This window comes from Cnephaeus nilssonii, assembly GCF_951640355.1.
Source record: "Cnephaeus nilssonii genome assembly, chromosome: 11".
NCBI lineage: Eukaryota > Metazoa > Chordata > Mammalia > Chiroptera > Vespertilionidae > Cnephaeus > Cnephaeus nilssonii.
Window position 1 is genome coordinate 31,793,984 of NC_137082.1, and position 12,450 is coordinate 31,806,433.

Consider the following 12,450-nt stretch of genomic DNA (forward strand, 5'->3'; position numbering starts at 1 on the left):
TTTCATACTTGCAGTCGATTTGCAAGGACCTTCCACATGCTCAATTTTGCTGTCTCCTTAGGGGCCCCCTCACTGACCTTTCCGCCCTCTCACTACTTTATTTCTTCTCATTATCTCTTTCTCGTGATTCCCACTCACACCTGTTTCAGGGTCACCCCGTGGCAGTCACGGTTTCCACGAAGCCTGCATGGGGGGAGGTGACAGCTTCGTGGGACACCCCGTGTTCTTCTGTCCTACATCCCACCTCACTGAAGACTGTCCTCTCCCTCGGCATCCGGCCTCCTACTTATTAAATGGGGAGTAGGAGGGTACCTGGAAGAGGGTTTGACTGCATCTCCCAAGACTTATTTAAATGGCCTGGGGTGGATGGCTGGCCAGTGAACGGTTTTCGGCAGGAAGACTACGCGCGGGCGCTGTGCAGCGGCCCCGGGAAGGGAAGAGCAGGGCAGGGCAGACTCCGTTTAAGCGAAAGGTAACGCCGAGTCTCACACCCGCAGCGAAGCCCTCAGGGTCAGGAGGTCTCACTGGGACGCGAGGCTTACCGCTGATGGGAGGCGGGTTTGGGATTTCAAGGTCTCCTCGGCCCTCAGGCTTCACACGTGCAGGACTGTGAGCTGAGATGCGGAGGTTTACAGGAGAAAGACCAAAGGTCTCAGACGCCAGGGCTCCCTTCCCTGGGCACGAGCCGCTTCCGGGTCCGGAAGTAACTGCGCGTGCGCGGGGCCGGCAAAGGGGGCGGGGCGGCGGTGGGGGCGGGGCTCGGGGCGGCCGGGGCTCCGGGGACCATGGGAGGGCTGGGCTGGCCGAAGTGCGGGGCGGGAACACAGGGGTTTGGCGGGGAGGCTGCACCTTGTCTCGGGGTGTTTGGTTTGGGCGGAGCTCCAGGAACTGGGGAGGCGCTGGAAATGCGCTGCGGCCTAAGGGTGGGTGTTGCCTGTCCGGTGGAAAAAGTGGCGGAACCGCTGCTGGAGCAGCGTTTCCTGCAGGAGGGTGGAGCCCAGCCCCCAGAATGATGACCAAGATCAGCATCGCCGGGGATGATAGCTGGGCCCCTTCTCCTATCCGCTTGCCTCAGCGTTTGTATTTTCTGAATTCTGAACCTGTGCAATTTCTTTTGTGGCCTGTAAAGCAGGACTACTCCCTGCCAACTTAAGATGATATTTCAAACTGCTTAATGTAAAATTTAGAGTTCAGTGGGCCACTTACGTTGAAAGCCACGATGTCTTTGTTTTATGGATTTGCTCAAAACTTCTATTGGGAAGTGGTGGACGCGCCTGTGGGTATTGGCAAAGATGCCAGCTGAACTCCAGCTCTGGGGTCTGAGAACCTGGCAGAGTTGTGGTGGAGCGATGATTGGATGGAGGAACGATCCAAATAAGTAATTTAATGAAGCAAGGGGTGCAGTTGTCTGTACAGGAGATGTAAACTTGAAGGTAAAATTAAAAATTGTATCTGTGTGAAATTAAAAATTCTACCTTTGCGAAAAACGCCATCGCAGACCAACATCTATCAGAACACCATTTCCATTCCCATTCCCCACTCACCCTGTGCTCAGATGCAGAGACTTTTATAAGGACAAGACCTGGAGGGATGAAGCATGGGATAATTTAGGTCGCCGTCCATGCTTTTTAAAAAATATGCAGCCCTAGTTGGTTTGGCTCAGTGGGTAGAGCATCAGCCTGTGGACTGAAGGGTCCTGGGTTCGATTCTGGTCAAGGGCACGTGTCTGGGTTGTGGGCTTGATCCCCTGTGGAGGTGTGCAGGAAGCAGCCAATCAATGATTCTCTCTCATCATTGATGTTTCTATCTCTCTCTCCCTCTCCCTGCCTCTCCAAAATCAATAAAAAAATATATTTTTTTAAAAAAGAAAACAAGACAATAAGATTTGCTTTTTCCTTATAGAAATTTTTGCAATTTTTCTAAAGACATTTGGTAAAGATGTCTATCCTCTTTCAAATGAACCTTAAATTAAAGCAATCTAATCAATTTCCAGAGGTCTCATTCAAACCTTCAAGAACCTTTAAAGCAATATCTATGACATAATATCCATCATGAATTAGATTTTTCTCTCAAATCCCTGCATGTGCAACATTTCTGTCCAGTAAGAATTTTTGATGAGATAAAGGCATTTTGGATAAACTCTCCTTTAGCATATAATATATTGATAAGTTGTCACTGCCCTATTCATATGTGAGGTTTCCCAAGTTTATGCCTTTGTTATACTCTTTTGACATTCATTACATTTGACTTACCTAATATTTTGTAAAATTTGAACATCATTACTCATATGTAAAATTTCATTACAAACTCAATATCATGATTATCCCCCAACTGTTGACATTTGAGTAAGAACTTTGCCACACAATGTATTTTTAAGATTTCTTTTACATGTATATTTACTAAAGTTTGGCAAAGTTCGACTCTTGGTAAAATACATTGCCCAGTGCATTATGTTTCAAGACACCTCCCCCAAGTAGGAAATTCTCATGCTTCCTGAAGATTCATCCTTCCTAAAGACAGACCAAATTCATTCTATTTGTAAATTTTTTTTCTAATATATATAACTGTGATGTTTGTACATTAATGAAGAATGGATTGAAACTTTCCCTATCTCTATTGCAAATGTTGGTTTTGATATTAGGAAGGATTCTTCCATGTTATGAAACTAAGGAACCATTTTGAAAGATTTCTTGACTTGATTACACTTATACTATGCATCCTCAATATTGATCTCTACAGTTAAGCCTGAGGTAACTGAAAGCTTAACCCCATCTTTTTATCAAACCATTCCAGGCATTGGCTTCCAGAATATATATGGGTTTTTAATACAATGTTCTACTTAGATTTGATGATCTTGACAAGGTAGTTTATGTAGATTTACTGTATGTGGTAATATTACCAACCAACCATGTTGCCACAAAAGAGCTTTCAACACAGGCTCCCATTTCCACATTAACTTTTTATCAAACTCAGAACTGTTGGAGAAAACCCAATTACAGATCAAAGTCAAGCATCCATTTTGTTCACGGGGAGTTTTGCTGCTTATAAAATTTACAAGGGAGTGAAATGAATAAAAGGAGTATTCACATGAATAAAAGGAGTATTTCCTTAATCACTGGAAATTTTTGACATGTGTCTCCCTGTAATATCATTATAAAACAGATGCAAATAATTAGGTTATTAAAATCTTCAAAATTATTGAAGGCTTTAAAAAACTGAAAAACATAAAAATTAGTTTGACCTGGTGAGTTAAATTCTATATCACAAAATCACAGATCATATATATAGACTAGGGGCCTGGTGCACGAAATTCGTGCACTGGGGAGGGGTCCCTCAGTCCAGCCTGCCCCCTCTCACATACTGGGAGCCCTCAGGGGATGTCCTACAGATGGCTTAAGCCCGCACCCCATTGGGAGCGGACCTAAGCCGCAGTCTGGCCTCCCTTTGCTTGAGGCAACTGGGCTGATAAGGGGAAGGCGCCAGCCCCATCACCCTGCTGCTGCCAAGGTATTTTCATCAACACAAACTCCAGTCCCTTCACCATGGAAAAATGACAATTTTCTTTAAGCATTTTCAAGATGGGTCTTTCATAGGATATGACATTTCTTTATTTATTTTTCTTTTTATCCTCACCTGAGGATATCTTTCCATTGATATTTTCCCCTTCCCTCCGATCCCAAGCTCAGCCCCTTCCCAAGCCATAAGCCTCCACCCCAGGTTTAGGTTTGGGAAGGCCCCCCCGCCCCCCCCCCCTCTCGCCTCCAATTGCAGGCTCGGCCACTTCCCAAGCCTAAAGCCTCCACCCCAGGTTTAGGCTTGGAAAGGTTTCCCACCCCACCCCCCAACCTCCAATCACAGGCTCAGCACCTCCCCAAGCTTAAAGCCTCCAACCCAGGCTTTAGGCTTGGGAAGGAGTTCCCCACCTGCACCTCCAATCACAGGCTTGGCCCCTTCCCACGCCTCAAGCCTCTGCCCTAGGTTTAGGCTTGGGAAGGGGTTCCTCTCAGGATGTCCCCAAGCCTAAAGCCTCTGCCCCAGGTTTAGGCTTGGGAAGGGGACCCCGCCCCTCTGATCGAAGGCTCGGCCCCTTCCCACGCCTAAAGCCTCTGCCCCAGGTTTAGGCTTGGAAAGGGGACCCCGCCCCTCCAATAGCAGGCTTGGCCCCTTCCTAAACCTAAAGCCTCCGCCTGATGGCCGGCTGGGAGTGACCTGGGTGCCGAGGAGGTTCCCTGGACCCAGGTATGTATGCAAATTAACCGCCATCTTGGTTGGGTTAATTTGCATACTCACTCTGATTGGCTGTGGGCATAGCGAAGGTACGGTCAATTTAAATCTTTCTCTATTATTAGGTAAGATTTTTTTAAATTTTTATATATTTACTTTTTTTAGAGAGAGAGGAAGGGAAAGGGAGACATAAATATCCATGAGAGACATCAACATCAATCAGGGACCTCCTGCACGCCCCCTGCTGGGGAATGAGCATGAAATCAGGGCATGTGCCCTGACCAGGAATCAGACTGGTGACCTTCTGGTGCATGGGTCAACGCTCATTCACTGAACCACACTGGCTCGGTGGGACTATATTTTTTAACCCTTATCAGCTCTATCTGCCAAATACATACTTTCATATAGTGGCCTCACTTTTCGTTTTGTTGATGGTTTCTGTTGCTGTGCAAAAAGGTTTTTATTTTAATGTAGTCCCATTTGTTTATTTTCTCTTTAGTTTCCTTTGCCCTGGGACATGTATCCATGAACATATTGCTATGAGAGATGTCTGAGATTTTGCTGCCTAAAGTTTCTTCTAGGATTTTTATGGTTGCCCGGCTTACATTTAAGTCTTTTTTTAAAATATATTTTTATTCATTTCAGAGAGGAAGGAAGAGGGAGAGAGAGATAGAAACATCCACGATGAGAGAGAATCATAGATCGTCTGCCTCCTGAAGTCCCCCACTGGGGATCAAGGCCACAACCCGGGCATGTGCCCTTGACCGGAATCAAACTGGGACCTTTCAGTTCACAGGCTGAAGCTCTGTCCACTGAGCCAAACGGGCTAGGGCTTACATTTAAGTCTTTTATCCATCTTGTGTTTATTCTTGTGTATGGTGTAAGTTGGCAGTCTAGTTTCATATTTTTGTATGTATCTATCCAATTTTCCCAACACTGTTTATTTATTTGTTTGTTTTTAATGGATTTTTAATGATTTCAGAGAAGAAGGGAGAGGGAGAGAGCGATAGAAATATCAATGATAAGAATCATTGATCGGGTTCCTCCTACACGCCCTCTACTGGGGATCGAGCCTGCAACCTGGGCATGTGCTCTTGACCAGAATTGACCAGGACTCATGAGTCTGCAGGCAGATGCTCTATCTACTGAGCCAAAGCAGCTAGGGCCCAACACCATTTAGTGAAGAGACTGTCTTGACTCCATTGTTTGCTCATGCCTCCTTTATTAAATACTAGAGGCCTGCTGCACGACTTTCGTGCACTGGGTGGGGGGCGGAGTGTCCCTCAGCCTGGCCTGCAGGCTCTTGCAGTCCAGACCCCTTGGGGAATGTCTGCCAAGGGGTCCTTATCACTGCCTTGGAGGTGGGAGAGGCTCCCTGGTTTCTGGCTGAGCGGCACTCCCCCTGTGGGAGCGCACTGACCACCAGGGGGCAGCTCCTGCATTGAGCGTCTGCCCCCTGGTGGTCAGTGAGCATCATAGTGACCGGTCATTCAGTTGATTTGCATATTAGCCTTTTATTATATAGAATTGAGGGTAATGGCTTAGGTTGATTTCTGAGTTCTCTTTTCTGTTCCATTGATCTATATACCTGTTCTTGTGCCAGTACCAGTCTGTTTTGAGCACAGTGGCTTTGTAGTATAAATTGATATTTGGTATTGTGATTCCTCCAACTTTGTTCTTCTTTCTCAAGATTTCTGAGGTTTTAGGGTTATTTTTTGTTCCATATAAATTTTTGGAATATGTGTTCTAGATCCATGAAATATGCTGTTGGTAATTTAAAATGGATTGCATTGAATCTGTAGATAGCCTTGGGAAATATGGATATTTAATGATGTTAATTCTATAATGTACACGGTATATCCTTCCACTTGTTTATATCTTCCTCTATCTATTTTTTCAAAAAGAGTTTATAGTTTTCTTAGTATAGGTCTTTTACCACTTTGGTTAAGTTTAAAATTAAGTATCTCAATTTTTTTGTTGCAATGGTAAATGGGATTGTTTAGTTTTTCTTTCTGAGAATTCATTATGGATATATAAAAAACCATTGACTTTTGGGTGTTGATTTTGTATCCTGCCACATTGCCAAATTCATTTATTAAATCTAGTACTTTTTTCCTGGAGTCTTTAGGGCTTTCTATGTACAATATCATGTCATCTTCGAATAATGACAGTTGTACTTCCTCCTTTCCAATTTGAAAGCCTTTTATTTCTTCTCCTTGTCTGATTGCTGTGGCTAGGACTTCCAGTATCATCCTATACTAGGGGCCCATTTTGCAGGAAGATTCATGCAAGGGGCTCGGCCCTCACAGCTCTGCCTGCCTCGGCCAGCCCTCGAATCCCCGGCTTCATCTGGAAGGTCCTCCGGAAGGTCATCCAGACGATTGTTCGGCTGTTTGGTCTAATTAACATATTAGCTCTTTATTATCCTACCTAATAAAAAGAGTAATATGCAAATTGACTGCACCTTTGCTACGCCTAAGCCACGCCCACCAGCCAATCAGGGTGAGTATGCAAATTAACCCAGCCAAGATGGCGACTAATTTGCATACACGGGGGAAGGAAGGACTGAAGACACCATAGAAGGAAGAGGGAGGGAAAGTAGAAAGCAAGGTGGCTGCTGGAGGGAAAGCGTGTCTATTTTGAATGATAGCTTTGCTGAATATAGTAATCTTGGTTTCAGATCCTTGTTTTCCATTACCTTAAGAACTTCATGCCACTCCCTTCACGCCTGCCGAGTTTCGGTTTCAAAATCAGGTGACAGCCTTACGAGAGCTCCTTTGTAGGTACAGTTTGCTTTTCTCTGCTACCTTTAAGATTCTTTGTATTTAATTTTTAGCATTTTTATTATGATGGGTCTGGGCATTGGCCTGTTTGGGTTTTTGATTGGAACTTTCAGTGCCTCCTGAACTTGTGTGACTTTCTTTCACTAGGTTAGTGAAGTTTTCTGCCATTATTTCTTCAAACACATTCTCTATCCCATTCTCCCTTTCTGCCTCTTCTGGCACCCTATTACGCGATTGTTGTTTCTTATTGTCCCATAGCTCCCTTAATCTGTCCCTCTGTTTTTCAATTGTCTTTCTTTTTGGTTCTCTGATTGAATGATTTTTTTCATACCCTGTCTTCTCATTCACTGATCCAATCCTCAGCTTTCCCTAATCTGCTGGGTATTCCTTCCAATGTGTTGTTTATTTGTGCTATGTCATTATTTATTTCCTATTGTTCATTTTTCATAGTTATTGTATTTTTTCTCATGCTTTTGAGCATTTTTACCATCATTATTCTGAACTCTATATAAGATAAATTTCTTCTCTCCATATCATTTATCTCTTCTTCAGGAGAATTATCTTGTTCTTTCAATTGGGGGTGGGTTCTTTACTCATTTTGGCTGCCTGTTTGGGTTTGTGACTATGTATTAGGTAGATGTGCTACACCTCTCATTCTCTAGTACAGGACAGTGTCAAACACCGACTAATTAGATCAGGTAAAGTCTCAAAGCCCCCTGAGACAGCCTCTGCCTGCAGGATTATTGGATTCAGTCTTAGGTAGCCCTCAGGCAATCATCCACAGGTGTGGTTTTTCCAATAGGGTGTGGCAATTGCTTCAGCCTGGAGGTTAATTGTTATTCCCAGTTTCATAATGGGCCTCAGATATTCCACACCAATGGGCAAAGTCTTTTCCAATAGGGTGGGTCAACTATCTTCCCCCTAAGCAAAACTGCAAGTGTCTGCATGAGAAAGTTCATCTCCACAGCGTGAGGGAATGACTCACCACAGGAAACTGGGGTATCTACCTTCTGAGCTCTGACCCCTGAGCCCTCAACACTGGCTTCTGCTGACACAGCTCCATTTCAATCTGCTCTCCTTCTGTCTGAGCATAAGGTCAGTGGCTACACAATGAATTTTGTGCATTGGCCCTTGAGGATGGTGCCTGCATTTCCAGCCATCTTTTCCTGGCATATAGGAACCCTACTGCTTTTCACAAACAGATTTTATGTGGACATCTTTCTCAGTTCTGGTGCTCTCTGTTGGGGGGCACAGCTTGGGGATTAGACCCCAGAGTTCTCAGTGGCAACACCCTACAGCTGAGATATCTCTCCAAAACTTCAGCTGCTGTCTGTGGGAGCCCATCAGACCTTCCATGACCCTGCCCTTCCTACCCGTCTCTATGCCATCTCCACTTTCCATCCTTGGTTATCAGGGATCTCTTTAGCTCATCTTTAGTTGATCATTCAGCTTGTTTGTTTGTTTTGTTTTGTATTTTAGTTGTAATTCCAGTTAGGACCTGGCAGTGTGTCTGTGTAGCATCCACTTACTCCACTGCCATTTTTAATCTACTCTCCTCTTGGTTTTGATTCCCTGATGTCTGGGATGCTTTCAGAATACAGGACTATGCTTGTTTCGTAAGCTTGTGCTGTGTCTCTTCCCATTTTACAATGATTAAGAAATTAACCACCTTTGACTTTCAAAGCACTCAGTGACCTTTGTGTTCAAACCAAAACTGACTTAAGTGTAGAATCCAGATTCAGAAAAAAAACCTCCCATCTCTGCCCTCCCTCCTTTGAAATTCAGAGGCTGGCAGTGATTAGATAGATACCACTGCAAAATTTGTGGAATAAATGAAAACTATCCTTGTAATTCACTAATACCTGAAGATAGACCTCTAAATGTAAATTAACTCTGGATTCCAGACAGATTGGTATTTATTTTTGTAAAACATCTTCTATTTTGCTCAAAGCAAAATGATTTTTTAACTCAAAACTTGTCTACATTCCAGGAAAGGAGAAATGCCTGCTGTCCCATTTTACAGATGGGAAATTGTGATGTTCCTTGGCCACCCCTCCTGGGCTGGCCAGCCTTGTTCCTGTTCTCATAGGGGTTCTCCTACCCCACAGTTTCCCATGCATTTAATAATGAGACATTTCCTCTGCAGAGTACAACAATTCCAAAGGGGGTGGGGAGGGGGATCAGCTAAAAACAGTTAATACAAAGAGTAAAACTACTCACTGATTTTGTTCCTGTGCCTAGAATGGTGGAAAATCACCTGGGGAGGAAAGAAGGTGACTTTGAACTCAGGACTGGATTTCTTCTTGGCCCTGCCCCTCACTCAGAGTTCACTTCTGGAGTTTCCACAAAAAAACTGAAAATGGAACTCCCATTTGACCCAGTAATCCCACTCATAGGAATATATCCTGAGAAACTGGAAACACCAATCAGAAAGGATATATGCACCCCTATGTTCATAGCAGCACAATTTACAATAGCTAAGATTTGGAAACAGCCTAGGTGCCTGTCAGCAGATAACTGGATCAGAAAACTATGGTAAATCTACACAATGGAATACTGTGCTGCCATAAAAAAAGAAGGAATTCTTATCATTTGCAGCAACCTAGATGGAATTGGAGAACATTATGCTAAGTGAAATAAGCCAGTCAATGAAAGAAAAATACCACATGATCTCACACATTTATGGATAATAAAGAACATTATAAACCGATGAACAAAAAGATAGATACAGAGACAGTAAAGCATCAAACAGACTGTCAAATTACAGCGGGAAGGTTAGGGAGAGGTGGGGGAGATAAGAGATCAACTGAAGGACTTGTATGCATGCAAATAAGCATAACCAATGGACGAAAAACGCTGGGGAGTGACGGCATATATGGGAGTGGATTGTGGAGGGGGGGGGCAATGGTAAAATATGTACACATATAATACCTTAATAAAAAAATGGGGGGAAAAAAGACAAGAGTGTCCTCCTATATAAGTTGAGGATGATGAAACACCATCCCAGCATTATTAGAAAGATAAAAAACAGCCCTAACCGGTTTGGCTCAGTGGATGGAGTGTCGGCCTGTGGACTGAAGGGTCCCATGTTCGATTCCAGTCAAGGGCATGTATTGGCTGCGGGCGCATCCCCAGTGGGGAGGTGTGCAGGAGGCAACTGATTGATGTTTCTCTCTCATCGATGTTTCTAACTCTCTATCCCTTTCCCTTCCTCTCTGTAAAAAAATCAATAAAATACTTTAAAAAAAAAGGATAAAAAACAATATTTGAAGTTTTGACAGTGCCAGATGCTTATCACCCTATCTAATAAAGAGGGAATATGCTAATTGACCCTCATGCCATCGCAAAGATGGTACACCCACAGCCAATAAGGAGGGAATATGCTAACTGACTGCCACGCCCTCAAAGATGGCAGCATCCACAGCCAATAAGGAGGGAATATGCTAATTGACTGCCACACCCCAAAGATGGTGGCGCCCATCTTTGAGGCAGCGCCCAGTCCTCTCAGCCCTGCTGGGGCGCCTGACTCCAGAGTCCCCCAGTCCTCTCAGCCCCCCAGCCTCCCAGGGCCAGCCCAAGGTGCAGGCAAACCTTGGATGGCAGCTGCCCAGCCGCCCAGGGCCGCCCCGAGGCACAGACAAGCCTTGGATGGAGGCTTCCCAGCTGACACCTGAGGCGCAGGCAAGCCTCGGATGGTGGCTGCCCAGCCGCCCAGGGCCGCCCGAGGCTCAGGTAACCAGGGCTGGCCAAGGCTTGTGCTTTTGGCAGTGGCAGCAGCAGAGGTGTGATGGGCATCGCCTTCCCCTGATTGCCGGGTTGCCTCCCGCCCCTGAGGGCTCCCAGACTGTGAGAGGGGGCAGGCCGGGCTAAGGGACCCCCACTCCAGTGCATGAATTTTCATGCACCAGGCCTCTAGTATATAATAAAGAGCTAATATGCAAATGTTCATCACACCCTCACGCCATCACACAGTAACAGCTCAGATACTCAACACTAGAGAAAGAGAAATGGGGACTAGCCAGGCTGTGGCCCTGGAGAGGGACAAGCCGCCCGCCCCTCGGTCCTGGGTGCCAGCAACTGTGCCTGCTCCTGTTGCCTGCCCTGGTAGAGGGACAAGCCACATGCCAGCAGCTGGGGCTGCAGCCCTGGTAGAGGGACAAGCCACCTGGCCTGCGGTCCCTGGTGCCAGCGGCCTGGGCTGTGGCCGGGGAGAGGGACAAACTGCCCGCTCCATGGTTCCAGGTGCCAGTGGCTGCGCCTGTGCCTGTGGCCTGGGAGAGGGACAATCCGCACACCCCATGATCCCCGCAGTCCTGGGCACCATCGGTTGTGCCTGCACCTGCGGCTGGGGAGAGGGACAAGCCGCCCGCCCCATGGTGCCTGTGGCCCGGGAGCAGGACAAGTTTCCTGCCCTGCAGTCCTGGGTGCCTGCAGCTGTGGCCCAGGCAAAGCCACCCACCCATGGTCCCCTGTGGCTGTGGCTAGCCCAGGTCCTGGGTGCCTGTGACTGGCCAAAGGGAGGGAATCTTAGGTCCCGGGTGCAGGGTGAGGTAGAGGTGGATAGGAGCAATCAGGAAGGCAGGCAGGCGAGCAGTTAGGAGCCAGTGGTCCCGGATTGTGAGAAGCAGTCGGACATCCCCTAAGGAGTCCTGGATTGGAGAGGGTACAGGCTGGGCTGAGGGACGCCATCCCCGGCCCCCCCCCCCCCCACGCATGTATTTCATGCACTGGGCCTCTAGTTAGTTATAATCACAATAATCTTTGCTGTTTATTATGCTCCTTTTACAGCACATTCCACCCGCCACCCCCCCCTGTGGTATTGGGTCCTCTGGGGAGGTCTCCACCTGGACAGACAGTGAGCTTCAACACCAAGACTCATGACTTGACCCACAAGAAATTATTCCTGAAATTATTCCAAGATGGAAACGAGATTCCAGCCTCAAGATCACTGCAGACCCAGATGGAGACAGCCCTTTCTACAGCAAGCAACTACAGCACAGCCAAACTGAGACTATCCAAGGTAGATGTCCCTCACACCCAGCTCAAACCCACACCTGGCCCCTGACCTCCAAGGCTGCTCCTCCCTCTGCTCTTTGCTTCAGGCCTGGAATCTAATTCCGGAGAGTCAATCCCATTGCCAGGCACCTGGATATGCCCATCACTTACCACTGTTTAAGGGCAGCTCCCAGGTGAACATCTATCACTATACTTGGTAGTTTCATCTACTTCACCAGTAACAACTCCAATAACCAAGCACCTACTATAAGCCAAGCTATGTGCTTGGTGATTTCACTTGTTTTGCTATAGTTATTATGTTCCTCCTATATGCAGGGGCTGTGCTTGGTGATTTCTCACATATCACCCTAAGAGCAGTTACCAGTCCTTAACCACCTACTGTCTGCAGGGACCTGTGCTTACTGATTTCATTCATATGCAAAGAGAT

The 12,450-nt window shown here is 46.2% G+C and overlaps 1 protein-coding gene across 3 annotated transcripts in view; it reads right to left on the reverse strand.

Annotated features, from left to right (window-relative positions):
* The window catches only part of LOC307107227 (KRAB domain-containing protein 5-like), a 62,599-nt gene extending 61,918 nt beyond the window's left edge, over nucleotides 1-681 (reverse strand). For all 3 annotated transcript variants that reach the window (XR_013814201.1, XM_079784324.1, XM_079784323.1), the window contains exon 1: nucleotides 543-681. The gene's annotated coding sequence lies outside the window, so the exon portion shown is untranslated. The remainder of the gene's footprint in view (nucleotides 1-542) is intronic.
* Between the last annotated feature and the right edge of the window lie 11,769 nt (nucleotides 682-12,450).